Raw genomic sequence first — 23,607 nt, 5'->3', positions numbered from 1 at the left:
AAATTAGGTTTGGCGACCGAAATTATTGATATCATTCAAAAATTTATTACATCACTGCGAAATTTAACGTTTATTCTTAAGGTATAAATATCTTTAATCAATCAACCCAAAATATTTCAAAAATTCGTCATGAGTTAAATTAGGTCTTGGAACCGAAATTACTTTACCGAAAAGAGGGGCGCATATTTTTGATAATATTTGATTGATTAAAGTGGGATAAAAAGACAAAAAGATTTTTAATTTTATTTTTACCATGTTTTTAATCTTAATATTTAAATCTTAAATTAATATTGTAAACTCTGTAAAAACAATATATTTAAAATTGTAAATATTTGAAAAATTAATATAAGTTTGATATGAATTTATAAATTTTTAAATTAAGTTTGGTGTGAACTTTTAATTTTTAAAATATGAATTTTTAATTTTATGCATTTCAAATTTTAAGTTTGGTGTGAATTTTTAATATTAATTTTGAATTTTATATTTAAGTTGTGTGAATTTAAAAACAAAAATTTACTTTATCTCATTAAGTTAAGAATATGATTTTTAAAATTCGTCGTAAGTTGAAGACTAGGTCTTTGAACCGAAATTGCTTTACCCGAGGGAGGGACGAGAACTTTTATTATCATTATTTTTAATCTTATTGATTTAAAGTATGCCAAAAACATTAAAAAACCCAAAAATCTTAGCTTTTAAAACAATCGCTACAAAAAGACAAATTTTAAAATTTTGTCGAAGGACGGACTAGGACATCGATCCGAAACGACCTCGTCCTAAATAACAAGGGAAACAAAATTTTAAAATTAAGTACTTAATTGTTTCAAAAGTTAATGATTATAAAAAAAAAAAAAAAAAAAACTCCGCGACTCGCGGAGTTTGGAGCTTAAATCTCCGCGAGTCGCGGAGAGACTAAAAACCAGAAAAAAAAAATATAACTGCAGAACAGATCAGTCCCCAACCCAAAACAACAAAAACACAGCGAATTCTGCACCCGAAAAACCCGAAAAACACCCCCAAAAATCCCAATTTTTAACCGTTAATCACCAAATTTTTTGCTAAAATCATGTTGAGAAGGATGCTATCTAAGAATTACTCAAGAAAAACGGTAAATTTCTACACCTAAACACCATTTAATTCGAAATTTGGTGTTCTTGAGCAAATTTTTTCCCAATTTGATTTTGATGCTTTTTAGTGTAATTAGGCTTAAATTGTTTATGTATTATGCTTGTATAACCTAGATTGATGCTGTTTAACATGATTAGAAGCCTTAAACTTCAAATTTTGAGTAATCTAGGGTTTGTGTTCTTGAGCAAATTTGGGGCTTTTTGATATAAACAGGTTATGGCCGATTTTTGTCATGAATTGTTGCTAAATTGAGTAGTGTAACATGTCTAGGTAGTTAAATGATCCAAACTTTGAGCCTAAACATGATTTTGAGAATTAAAGTGGACTTTTTCAAGTCTAAAATTCATGAACTTGATTTTGAAAGATAATGCCATTTGAGACTTGTTTAATTGCTAGTAATGATTATTTTGACATGTTATTTGAGTTGAATGTTTATGAACTTGGCGAACATTTTCGTATATGCTTATTTGAAAAAGTGTAGATTTGATGAAAATATGAAAATGAGCTCAAGTTTGATATAAATTGATAATGTCATTGTAATTATTTTGATTGATGATTTTGCTGACACTAATGCATATTTGGATGCACAAAAATTGTGTTTGATGTGTTTTGCAGAATGAAAGGGGTGAATCTTCATCCCAAGCCCGCAATGCTCCTGCTGAGAATTTGGAACAACAGGAGGTGGATAACTACTACAAGCAGGATGTACCTCATCCAGTCATGACCTTTTCTGATATGCACTTGGAAGAGTTGCACCCGAACCTGAGATTTGACAGACTTTGGATAGATTATCCAAAATATCAACGGGGTTTGCATACTCTTCATTCTAAGGTTGTTGAGGTACCGAGGGTCATAGAATGGGGACCCTTAGAAGCTGTAGAATTGGCCGGGCCAATTAGGGAATTACTTGTACAGAGGTATGGTAATTCTTCTTTTAATGACTGGGTAAATTTATTCACCATACGTAGACCTGTATATAAAGTATGGTGTGAAGAATTGTTATGTAGTATAGAGTTGAATGATCGGGTAGCTAGTTTAACCGATCGTTCTTTTATTAGATTTTTGTTAGGCGGTTCGATGCGCCACATGTCTTTACTGGACATGGCTCAGGCTTTACGTATATATACGCCTGAGGAGTTAGCGTCTGCCGATTGTAGAGGATTGATACTAAACGGTAGAAAGATAGATGAAAATTTTGATACACACGGTGTGTGGAGTCAAATGACAAGCCATCACCGTTTCAAAGGGGGAAATTACTCTTATTTGGATATAGATAGAGCCGAATTAAGAGTGATACATAGGTTTTTAGCTAATTCGATTACACAAAGGGGTAAGAACAAAGAAAAAGTAAATGAACAGGATTTGTTTTACCATATGTGTATTCGAGACCCACAAAGCGCTGTAAGTATACCATATTGTGTGGGTTATTATTTATCAGCTATGGTTCGGGGGATGCGACCACATAGCATAATAGGAGGTGGTATTTTTATTACTTTGATTGGTGAATATCTCGGTGTGGATATAAGTCGGGGGGGATTATTAGTAGAAGAACCAGAACCCCGCGATACTATAGGTTTAAATGTATACCATGGTGCGAAAGTTTTGAAGAGGCGAAATAACGCCGCAGTACGATACCATGGTAGACATCCACAGGTGGAGAGAAACCAGCAGCAAGGTAATGTAGGAGGGGGGAATGAGATGCAAGAAATGCATAGGTTTATAGCTTCTCAGGAATACGAAAATGCTAGACAGAGAGCATTTGAAGATTGGCAAGTTCATCAGAACCAGATCATAGCTCATTGCCAACATATAGGTAGAAACTATATTCCTACACCAAAACCCATCTTCCCTCCTTGGTCTATAGAGATGCAGCCACCATATCCTACGTATGACCCTGCCGAAGCATTCTATAGCACTTATGGTTATGCCTGGAACCCCTATTGGTACCAATATCATCCTTAGTTTATTATTATTTTTTTTTATTTTGTAATTTGTAATTATTGATACATTTAATATTTTTGTTAATATTGTAATCATTTTTATAATTATCTAACTTTTATTCTTAGATTTTAATAATTTTTGAATGTGGGGTAATATACCAAACTTCAAAAATATGTATATATGTTTGCAGTTTATCTTATGTACACAACAGGGTAAAACAACGCATTTTCAAAGACTGGCATTAAGTTCAGCAAAAGCAACTAATTTTGACGACAAGATGCAAAATATATGTGAAATAACAACAAGACGGAATGAACAAATGATGTGCACCATTTATCATTCAGCAAACAAACGCCAATATATTTGGAAACTTTGGTAAAATTTAATCATTTTCACACTAATCACCCTCAATAATTTAAATTGTTACTGATTTCTTGCAAATGAGGGCATTGCAAGATCTTAAGTGTGGGAAGGGGTTAAATTCTTTCGGATTTTAAAAAAAATTTTGATTTAAACACTTGGTTACCATTAAAAATACTAGTAAAGCAGTAGTTGTATTAGAATCTAGTGCTCTCTGATAAAAAAGAACAGCCCTAGTCTTATATACTGACTACCCAATTCTAGTAAAATTTTTCAAAATTTTCAATTAAATGAATTCAAAATTATGTTTATACATATTTATGAACGATAAAACTAGGTTTTAACACCGAAATTATTGTTACCTCGGAAAGGACATAAATTAAGAAACAAACTAAAATGTTAAAATTCATTTAAAATGGAATAGAGGACGATAAAAAGGAAAATAAAAGCCAAGTGTGGGAAAATTTACCAAGTTATCTTAAACATATGTCACATATATCTGTAACAAATAACTGAAAATACTTTTGCTTTGGACTAAACTAAACTGTTTTACCCGATGAAAGAAAAGAAGAGATGGATCTACACGATGAATCAATTCCATCATTAAAAGGAAGTAAAGTCTTCCGAAAAAGACACGCGCTTCTTGATTTAGGTCATGAAGTTGTCGTCCAGACCAGCTGTAGGTTGACGAAAAATCTAGAAAAGTCATCACTAAAATCGGTTGGAAATTCACGGACCTCAGCATTAAACAGGGTCGCCAAGTGGTCAGGTTTATCCTAACCATGAGAAGGATTTATCTCGTACAATGGGGGGCACCATGCAAATTAGCTGGATAAGACTAATGAATCAGATCCCCAGAAAGGATAATCTCCTTAAAGATTAAAAATCAGCTTTTAAGACTGATATTACTCAATCCTAGAGATTGACCTTAAAGATTGAGAATTACAAACTCATGGAATTCAATGATATCTAAACTCGAGCTTGAACGAGAAAATATTTTGATCAAAATTACAAACCGATTTGTTTTCTGAAAACCCTATTTTCAATGCGTTCATTACCATTGAACGTAAAATCCTAGGAATTCACCTGGAATTCATTAGGTCACCTGAACTAAATCGGGTGTCAACCGTAATAACGGTGGTTGCATAGTGGTCAAAGACAGGACCTTGTGCCAGACCGAAAAAATTATAAGGGTGAGCTTTACTATTGCTCCTACCAAGGATAATAATTGCGTCCGACACGTTATAGACCATAATTAAAAGCATGTCAGGGGACATTGCCTTAACAGTTGCTTGTTCAACGCTTTCCTTTACAACCGGACGGTAGTTTGCCGAAAGGTAATATACGGAACAAGTAAACTGGACGTGTTGCTTTCCTAATACAAGGTTAGCAAGTGGGTGACACAAAACCATAAGTTTTGAGCTAAAATTTTCAAATCTGAAACCCACCAAACCCACAAAAATATTTTGCAAACACCGGTAAAGGGTTATCCCGGAAAACTTATCTAGGGTAAAAACTAGATTTAATTTTCAAAAGATCAAATGTTTTCATAAAGATCCAATTTCCTTAATGGATCTAAATTTTTATAGTCATGTGGGACTGTAAACCATATCGTTACTACCATTGTTTATACCGCCGTATAGAAATCACTGATGTACAAAGTGTGAAGAATAAAGACGTGATTCTAGTATTTCAAGACAATATTGCTTGAGGACAAGCAACGCTCAAGTGTGGGAATATTTGATAATGCTAAAAACGAACATATATTTCATAGCATTATTCCTCAAGAAAGACAAGCTTTTAGTTGCAATTGTTCTATTTACAAGTGATATTCGTTTGTATAATAAAAGATGAAGACAAAAGACAGATTCGAAGAATTGAAGAGGCAAACGACCAAAAAGCTCAAAAGTACAAAAGACAATCAAAAAGGTTCCAATTATTGATAAGAAACGTCTCAAAATCACAAGAGTACAAGATTCAAAACGCAAAGTACAAAATATAAAATTGTACGCAAGGACGTTCGAAAATCCGGAACCGGGACCAGAGTCAACTCTTAACGCTCGACGCAACGGACTAAAAATTACAAGTCTACTATGCACAAGAATATAATATAATATATAAATAATTATATTAATTATTTATATTTTATATTTATATATAAAATCCGTCGGCAAGAAAGACTCCAAAAGATGTGAGCTGTAATTGCAATCTCCGCGACTCGCGGGGTTTGAAGGCAAAATTCACCGCGAGTCGCGGAGCCCCAAAAATCAAAAATCCCTATAAAGCAAACCGAATTCTGATCAAAATTTCATATTCTATTTCTCTCTTCTCTCATATATACGTAAAATATATATATATAATTTATATTTTAATTTTAATTTTAATTATAATTCTAATAATAAGGGTATGTTAGCGAATGTTGTAAGGGTGTAAGTCGAAATTCTGTCCGTGTAACGCTACGCTATTTTTAATCATTGTAAGTTATGTTCAACCTTTTTATATTAATGTCTCGTAGCTAAGTTATTATTATGCTTATTTAAAACGAAGTAATCATGATGTTGGGCTAATTACTAAAATTGGGTAATTGGGCTTTGTACCATAATTGGGGTTTGGACAAAAGAACGACACTTGTGGAAATTAGACTATGGGCTATTAATGGGCTTTATATTTGTTTAACTAAATGATAGTTTGTTAATGTTAATATAAAGATTTACAATTGGGCGTCCCTATAAATTACCATATACACTCGATCGGACACGATGGGCAGGGTATTTATATGTACGAATAATTGTTCATTTAACCGGACACGGGAATGGATTAATAGCCACTAGAATAATTAAAACAGGGGTGAAATTACATTCAAGGGTAATTGGTGTAATTGTTAACAAAGTAGTACAACCTTGGTTTACACGCAGTTGATAACCTGGTGTATTCATTAAACAAAGTATTAAAACCTTGTTACAATTCGAATCCCCAATTAGTTGGAATATTTAACTTCGGGTATAATAATAATTTGACAAGGACACTTGCAATTTATATTTATGACTGATGGACTGTTATGGACAAAAACCAGACGGACATATTGAATAATCCAGGACAAAGGACAATTAACCCATGGGCATAAATCTAAAATCAACACGTCAAACATCATGATTACGGAAGTTTAAATAAGCATAATTCTTTTATTTCATATTTAATTTCCTTTATTTTATATTTAATCGCACTTTTAATTATCGTACCTTTTAATTATCGTAAGTTTATTTTATCGCACTTTTATTATTCGCAATTTCATTATCGTTATTTACTTTAAGCTTTAATTTAAGTCTTGTATTTATTTTATATTTTACATTAGGTTTTAACTGCGACTAAAGTCTTAAAATCGACAAACCGGTCATTAAACGGTAAAAACCCCCCTTTATAATAATAATATTACTTATATATATTTGTATTTTTAATAAAAGTAAACTAATATAGCATTGAGCTTTGTTTAAAGATTTCCCTGTGGAACGAACCGGACTTACTAAAAACTACACTACTGTACGATTAGGTACACTGCCTATAAGTGTTGTAGCAAGGTTTAAGTATATCCATTCTATAAATAAATAAATATCTTGTGTAAAATTGTATCGTATTTAATAGTGTTTTCTGCTAAAATTAATAACTATTTTATATACACCTCGCATAACATCAGTAAACTTGAAGGGATTTTTGAAGTGTTCTTGAAGTGTTCTTCCTATGATGATTATAGCTTGATTCTTGAAGTGATTTTTGATGAAGATGATGATTAACTACTGGAAAAATACGTTCATAATAGTGTGTGTGTGTTGAGAGAGAATTAGAAAGAGAATTGGAAGTGAAATGGAGTGAATGATGAGTGGTAATTGGTGAGTGGTGAGTGGGGTTAAAAGGAGTTCTAGTTAGTTGACTAGCTCATGGTAGAAGTTAAAATTGATTAGTCATACATGACATAATCAAGAGTGGAATCCCATGCTAGTTCCTATTGGTATATACCCATAGTAAGTACGTTTTGAAGCTGTGTATAATACGGGTAAGAATACGACTAGAATTCTTGATGAAAGAAAAGAATGGGAAAGTAACTGTAACCATTTTCATTAAGTATGAGTGTTTTGATATATGTCTTGAAGTCTTCCAAAAGTATTTTAATACATCTAAATACACTACATGTATATACATTTTAACTGAGTCGTTAAGTTATCGTTAGTCGTTACATGTAAGTGTTGTTTTGAAACCTTTAAGTTAACGATCTCAACTAATGTTGTTAACCCATTGTTTATAATATCTAATGATATGTTAAATTATTATATTATCATGATATTATGATATATTAATATATCTTAATATGTGACGACCCGAAAATTTCCGACCAAATTTAAACTTAACCTTTATATGTTTCCGACACGATAAGCAGAATTTGTAATGTTGAATCTCAAAAAGTTTGGAACTACATTCATGTAATCAATTACCCTTTGACCGTGTTCGACGATTCATGAACAATTATGAGTATATAGATATGTATATATAATATATAATATTAACTGAAAACATTAACAAAGTATTAGATATATGATTCTTTACATGAACGTATTTGTTTCGATATATTTATCGACAGAATTAAGAGATAATATCAAATGATTGAATTATCAGATACATTATGATATGATTACGGGCCTATGTTATGAGGTCCACTGTGATTTAAGAAATCTATTCTTTTTGACAACATTCGGAAAATGGTAAAGTGATTTATAAGTAAGAACAAATGTGTCAATTAACGGGAACTAGACAAGGGTTAGTGAAAATTCCTGTTTAATTTCCAAGGCATGTTTTATAATATTTTCCTCGTGACCTTGATAAGATAACTATGTTAACTTTCATTTTATTTAATATGAAAATAAGAACGTGGAGTGTAAATAACTTAGATGTTGGATATCGACAAGTTAAGTAACTCGACATTTTTTATTAAGATGATTTCATACGTTTATTTAACCTTTGGACCTTATCCCATGCTTCACCAACAGACCGTAATTTAAAAACTTGAAACCTATTATGAATATATATAATTCTACTTTTCTAAAATGTTTTATGATATAACGATTTCCATTATTTTAATCTTTTAACAAAATGATTCTTAAATATATTTAGTTTTGAAAAACAAAATTATCATATTTATTTGATTTAGTTTCAAAAGTACAAAAAAACGTTTTCAGTTTAAAAAGAACTTTATTATTAAAACGTATATATCTTTTATAAATATCTAGAACCACTTTTGACAACTCATTACTTAACCAGTATGATAAAGATAACGATATTTATATTTTATTTTATTAAATATATATAACGATTTAAATTAATATTATATATATTTATACGCGTAGTATACGTACATAGTTTTATACTTTTACTATACTTTAACTTTACCTTTACTTTAACTTTAATAATTCATACTTTAATAATTCACTTTAATAATTCATACTTTAATAATTCACTTTAATAATTTATACTTTAATAATTCACTTTAATAATTCATACTTTAATAATTCACTTTAATAATTCACTTTAATAATTCATACTTTAATAATTCACTTTAATAATTCAAAATTCTATTATAAATAGAATTCAATAGGTTTCATTATTTCATAGAAACTTGAAAATATATCTCTCTAAACTCTCTCAATCGAATTACATATAAATATTTTCTTTGTATTATTTCAAGATATTATTAGTATACATAAAATACTACGACGGAGTTATATTCAGACGATTTCAAAATAAGTTTTCAAACGGGATAGAGCTGAGGAAATTATGGGTTATAGCTATGGAGGTTATGGGTATTGATCGAGGGTATTGCTCGTGAGGTCAACCTAACGTTTATCATTTTCGTTGCGTCTACGTACTTTCCTGCAATATTGAATCACAATATTGATACGTTCGTGAATCCGAGACAAACCCTGCACTTGTTCAGTGCCGTCATATACATAATTGCTACGAAATACAGTATTGTGAGTTTTATTACTCCCTTTTTATGTATATTTTTGGGCTGAGAATACATGCGTTGTTTTATAAATGTTTTACGAAATAGGCACAAGTACTAAAACTAATTCTATGTGGGTTTAAACCAGAAATATACCCTTAGCTTGGTAACATTAAACTACTTGTCTATGTACGGTAGGCGAGAATCCTAAAGATAGATCTATTGGGCCTGACAAACCCCATCCTGACTATGGGATGCTTTAGTACTTCGAGGTTATTTTAAACACACCTGATCCGGTGTACTTCAGAGGGTAAAACATAAACGTTAAGGCTTGTTACCGGGTGCCTACAACTTATAGAATACTTTTATACATTTGTGAGTGTACGGATATTTATGGAAATTGAAATCTTGTGGTCTATTACTATTACGAAATGATTGATTATGATAAACTAATGAACTCACCAACCTTTTGGTTGACACTTTAAAGCATGTTTATTCTCAGGTATTAAAGAAATCTTCCGCTGTGCATTAGCTCATTTTAAGGATATTACCTGGAGTCATTCATGACATACTTTGAAAGACGTTGCATTCGAGTCGTTGAGTTCATCAAGATTAATATTAAGTCAATTTTATTTGGATGTAATATGAAATGGTATGCATGCCATCAATTTTTGATGTAAAGAAAATTTGTCTTTTAAAAACGAATGCAATGTTTGTAAAACGTATCATATAGAGGTCAAATACCTCGCGATGTAATCAACTATTGTGAATCGTTTATAATGTATATGAACGGGTCCTTTCAGTTGGTATCAGAGCTGGTTTAATGCCGTTTATTAGCGGGTTAATCGTAGAGGGGGTTCTCACAGTGTTACCTGTGACGAAGCATTGGCTCTTACTCCTCGCGGTCCCTATTAGGGTTGGCTGTACTGCCGAGAGGCGGGCCGTAAAATCAGTGTCTGAGGTACGCTCAGTGGTCACAGGCGGTTAGCTGAGAAGGCACTGAGTGGGATGCGTCCCCAACTTTCAGTTGGTATCAGAGCGGTGGTCTTAGCGAACCAGGTCTTGCATTTGTGTGTCTAACTGATAGTTGTTAAGATGCATTAGTGAGTCTGGACTTCGACCGTGTCTGCATGTCAAAATTTTTGCTTATCATTTTTAGTCGGAAATCATCTACTTACCATCCTTAGGAAATTACCTTCTTATCATTCTTAATTCTAGACGCGTTTTCCTACATTTATTGCATAATAGTGTATAGACGAATTCTTATCTTAGCATATCTATTACTGTGAACTTTGACTGACATCTTTCAAAGATTCCTCCGTAATTTATGGGATTTTGGTATTATATATACATATGTAAATTATGTATTAAAGAATACCAAATCTAAATTCTACAATCTATTTCATACCAAAAAAAATTCTTTCCCTGATCATACAAGATGGATCCCTCAACCAGTTCGAGTTCCTCAGATTCCGACAGCTATGCCGATATGGATTTCCACATGAGCTCCGAAAGCAGCGTGACCGGAATAAATCAACCAATTAGCCATCATCTATTCTGGATGAATTGGGGATGGGTTCGTAATCTACTTAACCATTGGAGACAAGAAGAAGACGATCCCTTTCATCCACCACATTGCCCTCTTGGCAATGAACCTGAAGCACTTACCGGCGAACCTGTCCGAAACACCATTTTCTCTCTCATTTTCAGAGTATCTCGTCATGATTGTATACTACACCAAATTCTATATCTTATTTATCCGCTCGTCCGAACCGACAATTACCCCGGTGTAATAGAAGAAGTCAACGAGCTTCGCGCTCGGGTAGTGGCTTTGGAGAATATGGTGCAAAGGTTACAAACACCAGCAGCAGCACCAGCAGCATAACCAGTATCACCATCAACAACATCAACAGTACCATTACCACCATAAACAACAACCGCATCGCAAACCTCAACTTCACAATCTGTCCCACGAGCATCGACGTCAAATGCCATGTAGATACCAAGGAATACCACAACGATGAAGTATTGATTCATAACTACATTAGGGAAACATTCTACGGCGATTATGTAATTTCTAAAGTTTAGAAATTATCTATCCTAGCCTTAACCATAAATCAAATGAGTTTAATTTAATATTAACTCATTAAATCTATATTACATTTGAAGAAATATACACATATATATTTCCATAAAGACTGTAATAAAATTCTTTTGTACAAAATATTAATTGTGGATTTTTTTTAACGGGTAGGTAATACCCGAGAGATATATAAATTCACAATTAATATGTTACATTCTTCGAATCTGATTCAGCAAGTCATCCATTATACTCCCTACTTTCACAACAATATACATTCTTTTATAGAAATCAAAATAACCATACTCATTCAAAATCTAATTACATATTCTGATTTTGAAATCTCAGAATTCGATTCAAGATATAACTGAAATCATCACTCTTAGATTCCTACATCTTTCAAAACTATACTTTGACTTCAAAACTGTCCTAGAACCTCATTCCTATTCATGGAACTCCCAAAAATATTTGTATCATTCAAAATCTTAGAACATCATATGTATATTAACAATTACAATATGTGTTCAAACACTTCGAAATTCCTAAAGACATGCGAGATGATGATCCAACCACACATTACCCACTGTCATGCACCTGAAAAGCTCTCGAAACCAAAGTTATAGTTTAACACGTATTCGTGTCAGATCCTTTGATATTTATTACCAAATATAATTTTTCAATCTCTTTCCAAAATAGACAGTTTTGTCACAGCTCCAGCAAATCACCTTCATTTGTTTATACGAATAAACCCTTCATCATGGTTACCGGGGAACCTTTCATATCTCGCCACATTAGCAGTAAACTTATCAACAACTTCATTAACCTTCGACTTAAGCCTCTCCGAAAAGCCACTATACTTATTCATTAAAACCCCATCATGTACTCACCTACATCCTGTAACAATAATTGTCACACCAACTACTGGGAATTAGCAATCAGTATTTTGAATTTGGCGATAATTTTACGTCAAAAGTTATATGTATACATATAACGTCTATATCCTAGACTTACATACTTCGAATGTGAATTTTCTGAAAAACATCCCAAACTATGAACTGGTTCTCCGAAATTGGAAAAATGCTGATGAAGCAGCAAAAACTATAAACGACTTTAACAGTCAAAAGTTTGATGATAAAGAATAGTATGGTGGTAAAGCTGAGAAAAAGAGAAGGTTTGAAACTGGAAAACGGATTGAGCAGACCATGAAGGAGGCTGTGGACAAATCACAAAGACTAAACCTGCCTTCAAAGGATCCAAATGATTCAGTGTCTACTGAAATCGTTAGCAAACACCTTACTTCTTATTCTAAACCTTCACAGATAAATCTTCTTCATCATCCATCTATGTTAAGAATTCTAAGATATTATCGTATCTTTTATTATAAATATCTTCGATATTCCTGAAGATATTTTCACAACTATTCTTATCCGAAATCTTTTATCTCTTCGCAATATCTGCGTTACAACATAAAAAGAAACTGTGTTAGTTTCTAAATTCTGAAAAGAAAAAAAAAATTCAAATTTAAAATAGGAATGTTTTTAAAGCAGTGTTGGGAACTGAAGCATGAGTTAGTATAATATAATGACACTTGATCAACGTGATTATATTACAGTAAGTCATGCTGAGTTTCTAATGGAACGTGATGATTCACAGAACATACCGTCATCATGTACTATTTACACGACTCTTACATTCTACCCAATTTCCAAATATATTAAGAACATATCATCTTGATAGCTCTATATTTTCGAATATTCTGGTAATTTGCCAAATCAAGATCGTGCCATTACGATTTTCTTCTTGGAACATTAATTATGTTCATCCAAAAATTCATATCTACGAATTCTGGACCATTATCCGCTTGACTTAAGGCCGGGAAGAGAAAATGAAAGCATGAAGCTCCGAAATATAATGGAGAATATAAAGCCCGATAACAACCTCGAAATTACAAACCGTGTATATCAATACTTATAGCAATATAAAGACACGGGAGAATGAAAAACACAATAACCCCAAAGTAATGGTAGAAGAAAATAACTTCCTCCGGTGGTAGATGAAAAAGAAGAATGACAGATATGAAAGTTAAGAGTATATCAAGAATCAATACTGGATGAAGCATATTAACGAATGCTTTGAAGTATGAATTGGGGAGAAAGACTAGAAGGTGTGAGCTATGGAAATAAAGAAATGAAGGGGTGGATTTATAGTAAAATATCAGACAGAGAAATCGAGACAGATTATCGCATTTAATCAAAGAAGATCACGATTTCCTTAATCGCTGAAGAACCAAATCTTATTGCAAAGATTTTCTTTAAATCCCATGAATTCCGGAAATCAATCATAACTACGTCATCGGTTAAAACAAATATACGTTTACTCATTTCACTCTCTTGCGATAGCTTCTCTTATACTCTTCGCGCAATCAAATTGTTTTATCTATATTACTCAATGATGATAAAACTCTATTTTTCAGCTCATATTCGTCATGAAAACATTTTTATAGTTAGCCATGACGACCTCGATCAAATTTCGGGACGAAATTTCTTTAACGGGTAGGTACTGTGACGACCCGAAAATTTCCGACCAAATTTAAACTTAACCTTTATATGTTTCCGACACGATAAGCAGAATTTGTAATGTTGAATCTCAAAAAGTTTGGAACTACATTCATGTAATCAATTACCCTTTGACCGTGTTCGACGATTCACGAACAATTATGAGTATATAGATATGTATATATAATATATAATATTAACTGAAAACATTAACAAAGTATTAGATATATGATTCTTTACATGAACGTATTTGTTTCGATATATTTATCGACAGAATTAAGAGATAATATCAAATGATTGAATTATCAGATACATTATGATATGATTACGGGCCTATGTTATGAGGTCCACTGTGATTTAAGAAATCTATTCTTTTTGACAACATTCGGAAAATGGTAAAGTGATTTATAAGTAAGAACAAATGTGTCAATTAACGGGAACTAGACAAGGGTTAGTGAAAATTCCTGTTTAATTTCCAAGGCATGTTTTATAATATTTTCCTCGTGACCTTGATAAGATAACTATGTTAACTTTCATTTTATTTAATATGAAAATAAGAACGTGGAGTGTAAATAACTTAGATGTTGGATATCGACAAGTTAAGTAACTCGACATTTTTCATTAAGATGATTTCATACGTTTATTTAACCTTTGGACCTTATCCCATGCTTCACCAACAGACCGTAATTTAAAAACTTGAAACCTATTATGAATATATATAATTCTACTTTTCTAAAATGTTTTATGATATAACGATTTCCATTATTTTAATCTTTTAACAAAATGATTCTTAAATATATTTAGTTTTGAAAAACAAAATTATCATATTTATTTGATTTAGTTTCAAAAGTACAAAAAAACGTTTTCAGTTTAAAAAGAACTTTATTATTAAAACATATATATCTTTTATAAATATCTAGAACTACTTTTGACAACTCATTACTTAACCAGTATGATAAAGATAACGATATTTATATTTTATTTTATTAAATATATATAACGATTTAAATTAATATTATATATATTTATACGCGTAGTATACGTACATAGTTTTATACTTTTACTATACTTTAACTTTACCTTTACTTTAACTTTAATAATTCATACTTTAATAATTCACTTTAATAATTCATACTTTAATAATTTACTTTAATAATTTATACTTTAATAATTCACTTTAATAATTCATACTTTAATAATTCACTTTAATAATTCACTTTAATAATTCATACTTTAATAATTCACTTTAATAATTCACTTTAATAATTCAAAAATCTATTATAAATAGAATTCAATAGGTTTCATTATTTCATAGAAACTTGAAAATATATCTCTCTAAACTCTCTCAATCGAATTACATATAAATATTTTCTTTGTATTATTTCAAGATATTATTAGAATACATAAAATACTACGACGGAGTTATATTCAGACGATTTCAAAATAAGTTTTCAAACGGGATAGAGCTAAGGAAATTATGGGTTATAGCTATGGAGGTTATGGGTATTGATCGAGGGTATTGCTCGTGAGGTCAACCTAACGTTTATCATTTTCGTTGCGTCTACGTACTTTCCTGCAATATTGAATCACAATATTGATACGTTCGTGAATCCGAGACAAACCCTGTACTTGTTCAGTGCCGTCATATACATAATTGCTACGAAATACAGTATTGTGAGTTTTATTACTCCCTTTTTATATATATTTTTGGGCTGAGAATACATGCGCTGTTTTATAAATGTTTTACGAAATAGGCACAAGTACTAAAACTAATTCTATGTGGGTTTAAACCAGAAATATACCCTTAGCTTGGTAACATTAAACTACTTGTCTATGTACGGTAGGCGCGAATCCTAAAGATAGATCTATTGGGCCTGACAAACCCCATCCTGACTATGGGATGCTTTAGTACTTCGAGGTTATTTTAAACACACCTGATCCGGTGTACTTGAGAGGGTAAAACATAAATGTTAAGGCTTGTTACCGGGTGCCTACAACTTATAGAATACTTTTATACACTTGCGAGTGTACGGATATTTATGGAAATTGAAATCTTGTGGTCTATTACTATTACGAAATGATTGATTATGATAAACTAATGAACTCACCAACCTTTTGGTTGATACTTTAAAGCATGTTTATTCTCAGGTATTAAAGAAATCTTCCGCTGTGCATTAGCTCATTTTAAGGATATTACCTGGAGTCATTCATGACATACTTTGAAAGACGTTGCATTCGAGTCGTTGAGTTCATCAAGATTAATATTAAGTCAATTTTATTTGGATGTAATATGAAATGGTATGCATGCCGTCAATTTTTGATGTAAAGAAAATTTGTCTTTTAAAAACGAATGCAATGTTTGTAAAACGTATCATATAGAGGTCAAATACCTCGCGATGTAATCAACTATTGTGAATCGTTTATAATGTATATGAACGGGTCCTTTCATAATATGATATATATACATTTAAATGTCGTTACAACGATAATCGTTACATATATGTCTCGTTTCGAAATCCTTAAGTTAGTAGTCTTGTTTATATGTATATAACTTATTGTTAATATACTTATGGAGATACTTACTTATCATAATCTCATGTTAACCATATGTATATCCATATATATATCGTCATGTCATTTTTACAAGTTTTAACGTTCGTGAATCGCCGGTCAACTTGGGTGGTCAATTGTCTATATGAAACATATTTCAATTAATCAAGTCTTAACAAGTTTGATTGCTTAACATGTTGGAAACATTTAATCATGTAAATATCAATCTCAATTAATATATATAAACATGGAAAAGTTCGGGTCACTACAGCCATCGTGCTTATCCTTGTTAAACACTCCTCCTGCATAATAGTTTAATGTAAACAAATATTAAAACTAATTCATTTTACACAAATATTAAAACTAATTCAAGAGCAAAAATAATTATTTTACTTACATAAAGAATCTCTTCGATTGCCCAATCACGATATTCGTTGGCGGATGGTCTCCTAATATCACGTATAGTAACAATGTACGCGTGTAGTACCACGGAAGGTAACCAGCAGTCATGCCCGTGCCTACCCCCGTCGTAGGCATATAGACCCTCTTAGCTCGTTCATACCACTGGCCTATGTTGTCAACTTGCGGGTTTGTTATCCTTATATCCGCGTTTGCTCTTGACCGTAGGGTTGTACGGTGTATGGCATGATGCCTTTGCGGTGTCCACAACAAGTCCAACGGCGAAATTTCCTGATTCCATTCGAACTGTCTGCATACCCTATCTGGGAGATGCATCTCAATCGTAGCCCAAAATAGAATAGTGCCACGGTATGCCCACAAGTTAACATCGGCTCTACACTCAGCGGGTAGACGGTTGATAATTGTTTGATACGGAAGCCAAAGAAACTTCAACAACATAATAAGATATTAGTTTATTTTAATATCTACATATAATTTATAAACTTTATAGATTATTTATATATCCTCGTTATATACCTCATTAGGGCGTATCGCCGACAATGCTGAGCGACACGTACTCAATACATGATTGGGTGTATGTTCAAAGCTCCGGCGTCCATACCACCTACATTAATGAAAGTAACTTATATAGTTACAAATAATCAAAAGAACTAGAAGCAACTAGAAGTATATAAATTACAAATAATATTCCTCACATCATACGGTCCATTCAAAGGAGCATTGGATGTCAAGACTATATCGTTAAAAAGACGTGTGTAACGACCCAACTTCGTTTTACCAAAAACACGACTTAATTTTTTTTTTATATATAGACCATCTGGACGGCGTCCAGTTATCTGGACGGCGTCCAGCAGAGAAGACCAGGACGGCGTCCAAGCCATTTGGACGGCGTCCAAATGAACTAAAAGTTCCTGATCAGTTTTACAAATTCACGCGGGCGGAAAAGCCGCTTCCCGACACTTTTACACGAAACGGTTTTCACAACATACTATAATAATTATAATTAAGAAATTTCCTCAATAGAATCGAGTTTTACATCACAAACGTTAATTGAAAGTTTTTACACCATAAATACTGGTTAAGATTCAATAACCCAACCCAATACCAAAAGCATAATCCCGGGGACTACCAAATCTCCAATCCGCGTCCATATCTTCAAATGCTACCCCATCGAGCCCAAGCGCTCCTACGCATCTAGCCTAACAACTAGCTAGCTTCATAACACAATACCTGTAAAAAGGTAAACAACGAGAGGGGTAAGCTAACGCTTAGTGAGTTCAATAAGTATGCACATACATATATAATATACCTACTTGCAACCACCTACTCACATATCGCAAACATGCTAGCAATACAATATTAGCATACGAACTCCAAGTATAAAGCTAATAACCTCCATTACCGCAACTAGCATAAACAATAGCATATACTCCAAAATAATATATTATGCTATACAACAACACATACACAACCATATGGTTAACCATTCTCGCGTCATGGTGCTACCGGCTCCGTGGTTCACACCATACGCAATGCTATGACGCTACCGGCTCCGTCGTTCACGTCACTACGCATTTGAGTCATACTCTTTTATAGTGCTACCGGCTCCGTGGTTCACACTTTGGTGTTACCGGCTCCGTGGTTCACACCTCATTTTATAGTGCTACCGGCTCCGTGGTTCACACTTTGATGCTACCGGCTCCGTGGTTCACATCACAACTCGAGTCATACTCTTTTATATGCTACCAGCTCCGTGGTTCACACTTTAATGATTCGTGCGATAGTGCTACCGGCTCCGTGGTTCACACTACAACACACGTACCATGATGCTACCGGCTCTGTGGTTCACATCATAGCACACTCGCACATACTATGGCACTACCGGCTCCGTGGTTCATGCCATAGCATACAAATAAATACACTATATACATACATGCATAATTATTCCACTCACCTCGAAATGCCCGCACAAGTCATGTATGTAAATCGCCTCCAAACGCAACCGAGCAAATATTTACCTATAATACACATATAGGTACAAATACACATAAATAACAATTCTCTAAAAGAGAACTCACACTCACATCCCATAGTCGAGGGATCTCACCTTGCTCGTTTGACCCCGCTCATTTATCTCCTAATGAGCTCAACCCAATTGCCACTACGGGTGGTAATTCTGACCCATCAAACAAGTACAATTTAACCTACATTATACTTGTCACCATTTAAACCAACCTAGATCTTAACACTAAATTACTACTCAAGTAGTAATCGTTTCAAACGCCATTTAACACTTAACAAAAGTGCTTATCATTCATTTAATCCAAAATTAGTGTCATTACCAAATTCGACCCAATCAAAGTCAACCCATTTTGACATAAGTCTCAAAAACGCCCAAAATCACTAAAGGCTAGTGATTATATTTCCAAAACACCATATAACGCATGAACCAAGCATTTACATACTTGATTCTTCAAATCTTGACTCAAAACTTAGTTTGACAACAATTTGAGGTTAACACCCATTTTGACCAACTAACATGTTCTTATGAACATCTAATCACCAACACACATACAATCTAGAGATTAACACCCAAACCAATGAAAAATACTTACAAATCGTCATCAAACCCTAACCCACCAATAATCGGGTTCACTTACACTAACAATGCCCAAAACCCCCAAATTTCACCATGAATGGGGTTTATAACCCTAACTAGCACATACCCTAACCCCAAATCAAAATCAAAGTAATTAAATCGAATCTAGGGTTTACCTCAACTCCAAAACCGAGCTAGTAACAAGAAACATCAAGGAGAACCAAAACCCGCTTTCAATTTGGGCAAAAATCACCATCTTCATCACTAACCCAAGCTTCCTCTCTCTAGAAACTCCCCTCTCTCTCTCTAAGGTTTGGTTGGTGGAAAAGAGGATAAGAATGAGTTTTAGATCAGTTTTGGGGTATAAAACCCGTCCACAAGTGAAAAGACTGAAGTACCCATTTTAATTTAGACAAATTACAACATCTGGCCCGTCAGACCATTTGGACGGCATCCAAAATGGCTGGACGGCGTCCCACCTTTTGTTAGTGGACGACGTCCCAAATTCTGGACGGCGTCCACTATAACTGAAACTGAAAACAACAACTTCTTTCAGGGACTGAAATTGTCTGAGTCTGATTCTGATGTAAATTCTGAAAATGCATAAGTGTTAGGTAGACTTTTAATGGCGCTTTCTGGTGCATACATTTACTGACACTTTCAGGAACATTTTCTGATGCACAAAACTCAGGATCTTACAACATGGTGCAAGACTAGGAATTCTTTCATACACCCAATGTTGCACTAAAAGCATCGCACCATTTATGCCTGATTGGTCTGTCTTTTCAGTTGTACAACACAAATTTCTATATACATGTGCTAGCACCGCACTACCCCAACTCAAACATTCAAAGTTGATGAGGTGATGCACATAGTTTCACGGAGCACTGGTCGAATTACCGTCAGGGAATAGAAAGGAAGAGAAGGCAGCTAACAAATAAACTCTAGCCCGTTGTCGGTGAGATCGGGCTCATTCAACTCCGCGCATAAAGCAGATATTAAGATGTGTATTGATTTTATTTGATTAGGAGGAACATCAATCCCTAAAAATTGGCCAGCAAAATCATACCATTGATCCGGCATCATGTTGTTCCATACACCCGAAACAACATCTCCATTTATGGGCAAACCCCATAAAATTTGAACATCTTGCAACGTTATCGTTGCTTCTCCTATGCAATATATATATATATATATATATATATATATATATATATATATATATATATATATATATATATATATATATATATATATATATATATATATTCGTATATATATGAATTAAATAATATATATAGCAAAACATGTATACGAATATAATTAATAGAAATACAAATTATATATATTAAACACAAATTATACATTTATATATGAATTATATATATATATATATATATATATATATATATATATATATATATATATATATATATATATATATATATATATATATATAAATTATTTTAAATACAAATTACATATATTTTTACATTTAATCAATTAAAATACTAATTAAATTAAATACAGATTATTTGGTTAAAAACATTTTACCAATAGGGAAGTGGAAGGTACGCGTCTTCGGTCGCCACCGTTCAACCATCGCTGAAATAAGAGCGTGATCCAATAGTTGGAATCCTATTTTGAAAACCTGCCCTAAACCCGTTTGTTGAATATAACGGTATACCAGTGGGTCTATAAACTCGTCTGCAGCTGCCAGACCTTCCATATGATGCCATAAACCCCGATCTGGTCGTCTTGGTTTAACTTTTTCCGATCTACCAGGATCTTGAACAGCACCCATAAAATCCTTGTAAGCTCGGTGAGTTCCTTGAGATTGCAAAAATAATACTGATTCGTCGAGCGGAGTTGCTCGAGGTTGGGCGGGATCCATTGCAAATTCGTGTGTGATTCATGTGTGTGTTAAAAAAGGTGAATGAGAGTGGTGAACTGATGCAAACCGATGTACCAGAGGTCGAATTATATAAAGCTTCAAATCTGCCTTTCAATTGCCGGTTTGGACACGTGGAAAAATTTGATTCGCAGCAATTAAGTCACGGGTTAGGGAATAAATAAAAGGCGGTTGGTGCGAAAACAGTTACGGTCAAACCAGTGTTTCAATTGCCGGTTTGACTTAAAAATAAACACGTGTCCAACCCGATGTTTCAAATGCCGGTTTGACCCCGAAATATACAAACCGGCGTTTCATTGTCCGGTTTACCTATTTCTATAATTATTTCATTTGAAAAACCATTTCTGTAATTACTATAACAAAAAAAACCATTTTAAAAAAAAAATTCAGGGGAGGTAAGACTTAGACAATCCTTCCCCCATCCTAGAATAAAGAAAAGTCATTTCTCCACCCCGAGTGAAACACTCCAGGAGTAGAGAAAGTCTTCCCTATCTCTGTTCGACGGATAAAGAGATTGCTTCCAAGAGGACCTCCGGCCAAAAAGTAGGTAATTTAAAAAAAAAAATAAAAAAAATAAAAAAAATTCATGTTAGTTACCATCTGTTATACTTGACAAAATGATGTTTACTGATCTTAACGAACATTGTTGACTATCATAGGGGTATGTAACTATGTAAGGCATGCTGCTTTTAGGAGCTAAAAGTTAAATATTAGCTCCAAATTAGGAGAAAAACAGACATGCCCTTGGTTGTCAAATTTTAAGCTCGGTGTCTAGAAATAAGATGGTAGAAAACATAATAATTTACCTGTATGTGGCGTTCTAATTATGTTGAACAAGCTGGCTTTTCCGGAAACCGGGCTCGCTATAATACCAATGTATGTCTCACTTAAAGCAAGGCCCAAACTTGTTAAGCTAATCCTTCCTGCTGAGTGTACAGTGTATATGTAGCTTAATATGGGCATTTTGTCTTTGACTTCCTGCTGACACTACTGTGTATGTAGCCTTTTTACTGAGGGTGATAATTTTGACCCATTTGCTTTTGAATGATGGCAATAAGGGTTATGTTGTGTCACTAATCAAATTAGCTAAAAGGGCACGGGCTGAAAGTCGTCCAACGTCTACACAAGGAACTGGCTATGTGAATATTCAATGGGATTCTGTATGAAGTTGTAAATTAGAACAGCATTGGTGATTGTGTTGGACAGTGAAGATAGTAAAGAGAAAACAATGAGCCAATTGAAATTGCATAAAAATGCTTGTTGTGTAACTGATATTGTAACATCCTAATTTTTATAAGGTATATTTTATTGTTTAAAGGTGTTAATTAACTTAACCTTGGTTTGAAATAGGACTAAGGGTGTTAGATTTTATGTTGGGCAAGGGGTAAAATGGTAAATTTGCCTTAAAGCATGTTTAATATAACAACCTAAACACTCCCTTATTCCCAAGTGCAGAAAATTTTTAGAGAAAGAGTGTAGAGGGAGAAAGTGGTGATTTTGGATTTTTTTTTTTTTTTAAAAAATGGTAGATTTTGGAGGTCCACTTACAAAAAAAGAAATTTAGTAAGATTTGTTACAAAAATTGAAAAATCGGAGTTTGAAACTCCGGGGTTGTTGAATCTGAAGTTTCAAACCAAACTCCGGGGTTGTTGAATCTGAATTTTCAAACATCGGTTTGTACGCTTTTTCACTAACGGAGCATCAAAATTTGCCACGTGGCAAATTCGGAATTTGATGCTCAGTTAGTGATATATAATCCGTATATATGTCAAGGGTTCACTTGAGAACTAAAAAATGTCAAGAACTGAAATAACTAATCCGAACGACTAAATAATTTAATCAAAGATTAATATAAGCATGGCGCTTTGGTAATTAAGTGACCTAGGGGTGTAAACGAGTCGAACCGAGCCCGAGCTTACTAGTATTCGAGCTCGGCTCGTTTGGTTTTTTGAAAGCTCGAGCTCGGCTCGGTTCGAGCTTTAGATTTTTAGCTTGAACTCAACTCGTGACACATGTTAAAAGCTCGAAATCAGCTCATTAGAAGCTCATTTTTTTTTTTTTTTTTTTTTTTGAAAT

This window comes from Rutidosis leptorrhynchoides, chromosome 4 (genome assembly GCF_046630445.1).
Source record: "Rutidosis leptorrhynchoides isolate AG116_Rl617_1_P2 chromosome 4, CSIRO_AGI_Rlap_v1, whole genome shotgun sequence".
Lineage (NCBI taxonomy): Eukaryota > Viridiplantae > Streptophyta > Magnoliopsida > Asterales > Asteraceae > Rutidosis > Rutidosis leptorrhynchoides.
The sequence above is the reverse complement of the archived record's forward strand: the minus strand, read 5'-3'. Positions refer to the sequence as shown.